The sequence below is a fragment of the Durio zibethinus genome, chromosome 20 (assembly GCF_047325235.1).
Source record: "Durio zibethinus cultivar Kanyao isolate XHJ-2024 chromosome 20, ASM4732523v1, whole genome shotgun sequence".
Lineage (NCBI taxonomy): Eukaryota > Viridiplantae > Streptophyta > Magnoliopsida > Malvales > Malvaceae > Durio > Durio zibethinus.
The window spans coordinates 10,921,322-10,928,242 of record NC_143181.1 but is presented as its reverse complement, the minus strand read 5'-3'; the positions used below and the strand labels follow the sequence as shown (position 1 = coordinate 10,928,242).

Genomic DNA, 6,921 nt, shown 5'->3' with positions numbered 1-6,921 from the left:
AAAAATAAACATAAAATATTATTTGAGATAATTTTTTAAGTTTAATAAATAAAAATAAATAAATAAAAATAAAACATATTCATAAATAATTTATCAAAAATTTTATTCGTTAATACCTATAGATATCTCGAAGCAAAGCGAACTAAAGCCAAAACCTTATTGAATTATTATAATTAATTTATCAGTGCAATAATACTTTTATTTTGATTTTATTTAAAAAAAAATGTTTGGTTTGTTAGTTTGTAAGTAGTAGTCTATTGTTTATGAAATTCTTTTTGTTATTGGCTCATCGAGCCCATCGCCCCCGACTGACGAATCGGAGAAAGCAATAGAGAAACAATGAAAAAGAAAGAAACAGAAGAGAGGATGGCAATGATGAAATAATTTCCATTTTCCATTTTATTTCCATTTCCCTACTCCTCTCTCTCTCTCTCTCTCTCTCTCTCTCTCTGTGTGTGTTTTAATCTGACGAAAATTACAAGAAAAGAGAAAGCCCACATTTCCGTTTCAACCCAACAACAATCTAACTTCACCCAACTCAGATCCGAAACTGAACTGCCTTCTTTTTCAGGTACATTTAACACTTTTTCTTTTTTTTTTAACATTTTTATGGCACTTAACACTTGTCTTAAATTTGTTATTAATTTTGGGTTCCTTTACTGTATATGTTTTGTTTCATAAAAGCAGAACTTAGGATGTTTACCCAAAACTTTTATGTTGGATTGCAGTGTTTGTTTGATTTATATATTAAACAATGGATTCGAAACCGAAGAGGAGAATGGTTATAGAGAATGGGGATACAGGGGAAGACTTGGTACTGGCAACTTTGATCGGGAATGGGGATGATTTGGGTCCTCTTGTTAGACACGCCTTCGAGATGGGGCGGCCTGAACCGCTTGTTCAGCAGCTGAAGCATGTTGTGAAAAAGAAAGAAGTGGAAATTGAGGAGCTCTGCAAGACTCACTATGAGGAATTCATTCTTGCTGTTGATGAGCTTCGGGGCGTCTTGGTTGATGCCGAAGAGCTTAAAAGTGATCTCGCCAGTGATAATTTTAGGTTGCAAGAGGTTGGGAGTGCTCTTTTGGTGAAACTTGAAGAGCTTCTTGAATCTTATTCGATTAAGAAAAATGTGACTGAAGCAATTAAGAAGTCCAAGATTTGTATCCAAGTCTTGGAGCTCTGTGTTAAATGTAACAAGCACATTTCAGAAGGCCAGTTTTACCCTGCTTTGAAAACTGTGGATTTGATTGAGAGAAACTACATGAAGAATATCCCTGTAAATGCAATCAAAATACTGATAGGGAAGAACATTCCTATAATAAAAGCACATATTGAAAAGAAAGTGACCACGCACTTTAATGAGTGGCTAGTTCACATTAGGAGTTCTGCCAAGTATATTGGACAGACAGCCATTGGTCATGCTGCATCTGCACGCCAGCGGGATGAGGAAATGCTTGAACGGCAGAGAAAAGCTGAGGAACACAACATTTCTGGCTTGGGAGATTTGGTATATATATTAGATGTCCAAGAGGTTGATGAGGATTCTGTTTTGAAGTTTGATCTTACACCTCTTTATCGTTCTTATCACATCCATGCCTGCCTTGGAATCCAAGAGCAATTTCGTGACTATTACTACAAAAATCGGTTGTTACAGCTCAATTCAGACTTGCAAATCTCTTCCTCACAACCATTTGTTGAATCATATCAAACTTATCTGGCTCAAATTGCAGGCTACTTTATCGTGGAAGATAGGGTCCTAAGGACCTCTGGAGGCCTGTTGTCTGCCGAACAAGTCGAGACAATGTGGGAAACAACAGTAGCTAAAATGGCATCGGTTTTGGAAGAACAGTTTTCTTATATGGATTCTACAACGCACCTACTCTTGGTGAAGGATTATATCGCTCTTCTTGGAGCAACTCTTAGACAGTATGGGTATGAAGTGGGGTCAGTTCTTGAGGTATTGGATAATAGCCGAGACAAATACCATGAGCTTCTGCTTGAAGAGTGCCGTCAACAAATTGCTAATGCTGTTTCTAATGATACCTATGAGCAGATGGTAATGAAGAGGGATTCTGACTATGATAATAATGTTTTGGCATTTCATCTTCAGACTTCAGATATAATGCCAGCTTTTCCATATATTGCACCATTCTCCTCTATGGTGCCGGATTGCTGTCGCATTGTTCGATCATTCATCAAAGGCTCCGTCGATTACTTGTCTTATGGAGTGAATTCTAACTTTTATGATCTAGTGAGAAAGTATTTGGACAAGCTCTTGATTGATATCCTTAATGAAGTTGTACTTGCTGCAGTTCATAGTGCTGGCATTAGTGTATCACAAGCCATGCAGATTGCTGCAAATATATCATTTCTTGAAATCACTTGTGACTTTTTCCTTCGACATGCTGCCCAACTCTGTGGGATTCCAGTTCGATTAGTTGAGAGGCCTCAAGCCAGTTTGACAGCCAAGGTGGTCTTAAAAACTTCAAGAGATGCAGCCTATCTGGCTCTACTGAATTTGGTAAATAGTAAGTTAGAAGAGTTCATGGCACTCACAGAAAATATAAACTGGACTTCTGAAGAGATATCCCAAAATAATAACGAGTATATGCATGAGGTGATTTTTTACCTTGATACGCTTTTTTCAACAGCACAGCAAATTCTACCATTGGATGCTTTATACAAGGTTGGGAGTGGGGCTCTGGAGCATATTTCCAATTCTATTGTTGCAGCATTTCTTGGTGATGGTGTCAAGAGGTTTAATGCCAATGCCGTCGTAGTCATCAACAATGATCTAAAGATGTTAGAGAATTTTGCTGATGAGAGGTTTCACAGCACTGGCCTAAGTGAGATATATAAGAAAGGTAGTTTTCAAGGTTGCTTGATAGAAGCCCGACAGTTGATAAACCTTTTGTCCAGCAGCCAGCCGGAGAATTTCATGAATCCTGTAATTCGGGAGAAAAACTACAATGCTTTGGATTATAAGAAAGTGGCTAGTATTTGTGAAAAATTTAAGGATTCAGCAGACGGGATCTTTGGGAGCCTTTCAAGCAGAAATACAAAAACAAATTCACGGAAGAAATCATTGGATGTGCTGAAAAAAAGATTGAAAGACTTCAACTGAGAAGGATTCAAACGTTTGCATGCATTTATGTCTATTTTGATCTTCATATTTCCGTTTCCCCCTTTTCTAAATGATATGGTATGTAGCTCATTTGCTCTTAAATTATTATAGTAAAGTTTCTATATTCCTCTCTTTATTCTCTTGCAGTTTTTTTTCTTCTGGTTAATGGAATAGTTTAGGAAATCGCATGAAACATTGTCATAGCTCAAGGTTACTTCAAACTTTATTTATGATCTCTTTATATAATTTTGAAGTTTGACATTTGACAAACACTACCAGACATTCATTTTTCTTTGTTTTATTTTACTACAGAAGTTTGCTTGATGATTTTAGTGTTATTTGAAGAATTTAGGTCTATATAATCAATGGTTGACAATTTTGTACAAAAAAAAAAGCTATTTCATGCCAAAACCTTTTGAGCAGGTGCGATAACCCCCAGATTTTTTGGTATTAAGAACAACTTACCGCACTGTTTTCCAGAGGTTTTGGTAACTGTCAACCATTGATTATAATGACTCTTCTATCCCTCTCTTTTGCCACCTGTTTTGGGTTGTTCTCTCCACCGACCATTGCATTATCTGAGTTTAATCTTTAAAGAGCTGGTTTGGAGCTGCGTTTGATCACAATCGCTGAATATAACCACAAGTGCAGTGGCAAACAAGGTAAAATGCTGTCAAATGATGCTTTTGTGATTGCAGTGCAATTGCATTTAATCACAATATTTTATCGCAATGCCAAAATAGGCCAAAGTCTTCCACCAAACATTACATTACTTCACTAGTAAGTGCTCTGAGTTTCATTCCTCTCCCCTTGAGAGTTTCTCTCTCATCTAGTTCTCTCTTTTTGGTTTGGTTTCTGTTTGCTTGCCGATTTTGCCAGAAACCGAGATATTTTTCCACAAATCTCTCGTATTTTTTGTGCTTGTTTAGCTCTGATTCTGCTCCATCCATCCCCTCCTAGTATTCCCCATCATTTCTCTTGGTAAACTCTTAATCTCCTTTCCTTTTTTTGTTTTGATATTTTTCAATGCCTCAGTTTTCCATTAGGAGATCTTTTGGTCTGTAATTTTACAACTACTGTTTAATTGAGGATTTTGGGAGCAAATAATTCTAATTTGAGCGTCAACTGAAAACAATAGAAAAGTACATTATGTGATCTGTTTAGTTGTTCTTCAAATTATTTTCAGGACTTACTTTTAGCTTGACCCAATCTTCAGGTGGTGCCTGGAATGAGACTCTTCATTTAATGTAACAATATATGTTCATATGCTGTTACTGAGGGCCATGAGACACCAATTGTAATTTCAAAAATTTGGATCTCATTGACAACAATACAAGGTTCAGTTAAAAGCTTAAATTTAGTTGCTGCCTTGCAGATGCATGGCAATTCATTAATTGTAAGTGCAATTTAGTTGTAAATGCATGGCATAATTCACTAACTGTAAGTGCAACTCAGGTTATACATCAACTGCAACTGAAAGTTATTATTACTATGCTTGAATTAGATTTACTTTCACATATACGAGAATATTTATGTGGTTCATCAAGTAGGATTTCTATGACCTTTGAAGATAGAAAGTCTCAATTGAGATTTAGCCACAGAGGTTTTTGGTGCTGTCAAATTTACTACTAGATTGAGGGAAGGATCTTTTGAGAACTCTGTTTTACTAGCTGTAGAGGCCCCTTATGGAATCAAAAGGTAGAGAGAAATTTATATGTTGTAATGGTTTTGACTTCACTAGATGAATTTAATATGGGACTACCCTATCAATTTTTTTAGTTAGTTGTGATTGGTTACCTATTAAAATTTATATTTTTAATAAAATTTTAAAATTAATTAAATTTATTAAAAAGATAATTTTTGAGTCTACGAAAGTAGTTTGAGCTTAGGAGTACGATTACACGTAAGAAAGGATTAGCATCCATTTTAAAAACAGTACTAATGAATCTTATGTTATTCTTTAATCTTGATAACATTGATCTTACCTTTGCTTTTTAAAATTTATTTTCTTATTTTTTTATTGTAATAAAAAACATATTTTTATTTTTAATTATTTGCTTGAAAAATAAATAAGAACCTTGCATATTGAAAAATCCTAAAAATATTCTAATACTTTGAAAATATTAAGAGGAATTTTTTTATTTAAATTTTTTTAAAAAATTACTAGTCAAACTTTTCAAGAATCCCATTTTTGACAATTTATATTTATCTTTAGTATTCATATTTACCATGTATATAGTAAAACATGCTGTCTATAATTTAAATCCAAATAATATTTTCTAAAAATTTATTTTTTATTTTATTTATTAAAAAAAATGAGAAATTTTTATCGAAAATTATTTTAAATATTTCAATATATTAGTGCATTTTAGATAAATTTTCTTATCTATGAGATTTTTAAAAAGTCATTACTCAAACTTTTTTATGATCTTATCTTTAGAGATTTCATTTACTTTTATAATATGATATGCATGGAGTAACTTGTGATGCTATTGCATTGCAAAAAAAAAATTGTTTTTATAATTAAAAAGTAAACAAGAGTTTTTCATATTAAAAATCATTTTAAGTATTCTAATATTTTGACAATATTTTTAGAAAAAAAATTTTCATTTAGAGATTTTTTAAGAATTATTACTCGAATTTCTTAAGAATTATATAATAAAAAACTGACGTTACTTTCGAGATTGTGTAATGCAAATAATAAGGTGCCATATGTATATAGAAGTTTTTTTTTTTATTATTATTATATTTTTTATTACATATTATATATATATATATGTTTAAAAGACATATTATTTATCTTACTTATGTTATATTTTTTTCATTACTCATTTTAATTTTATCTTAATCATCTAATTATTTCATAATTATTATTATTAAAAAAATTTTAAAGGAACAACACAAAGAATACCTTTTTATTAAAAAATTTTCTAAATACTTCAATACTTTTACGGTATTTTTAAAAAACTTTTTTTACCTAAAGATTTTTTTGAAAAATGTTTACTCGGACTTTCTTAAAATCTCATTGTTGGAGATTTTAATTTTGTTTCCTCCATTCTTGTTTTATTTTATTTTTATTCTAATTTTAATTTTTTATTATTTTTATTATTTAATTTTTAAAAAAAATAAAAATAGTTAATCATAATATTTATGTGTCATTATATTAATTTATCATTACAAGAAAAAAAATCTTTTAACTTTTCCTTTTATCAACATTAAGTCATATATATGTGTATATATATATATATATATACACACACACACACATACACATTTAGGAAAATAAATGAACACAAAATCTTTCGCATTGAATATTTTTTAAAATATTCTATTACCTTGATAATATTTTTAGAAAAATATCCTTACATAGAGATTTTAAGGAATCATAACTCGAACATCTTTAAAATCTCATACTTAGAGATTTACATTTTTATTAGTATTTTGTTTTGTATAAATTTAAGTGTATGGAAAATAAATTATTCTAAAAGTAAATTGGAACATGAAAAGTTAAATTGCATAAAAATTAAAATGAGCCTAGAAATCCCACCTACAAGGAAATTAAAAAAATGCATGAAATTTAAATTGGAATTAAACTTAAACAATATGAAAGAAATGTGCCTAGACTTGAATAACATAAATTATGCATGAAGAAAAACCTTATGGAGAACAAGCAAATTTTCGACATACCCTAAAACTTTTCTTTATTATTAAAATAAAATAAAAAAATCCAAATAAAAACTTAAGACTCCCTACCACCTAGTTTTAAAACCAATCTCATGCTACCTCTGTAACTTTTT

General features: G+C 31.3%; 1 pseudogene across 1 annotated transcript; it reads left to right on the top strand.

The window, feature by feature from the left end:
* Positions 1-242: 242 nt before the first annotated feature.
* LOC111315182 (exocyst complex component SEC15A pseudogene) lies at positions 243-3,260 on the top strand (annotated as a pseudogene). Its single transcript, XR_016330836.1, has 2 exons — positions 243-571; positions 729-3,260. The product of XR_016330836.1 is annotated as an exocyst complex component SEC15A pseudogene (transcript).
* The last annotated feature ends 3,661 nt before the right edge of the window (positions 3,261-6,921 follow it).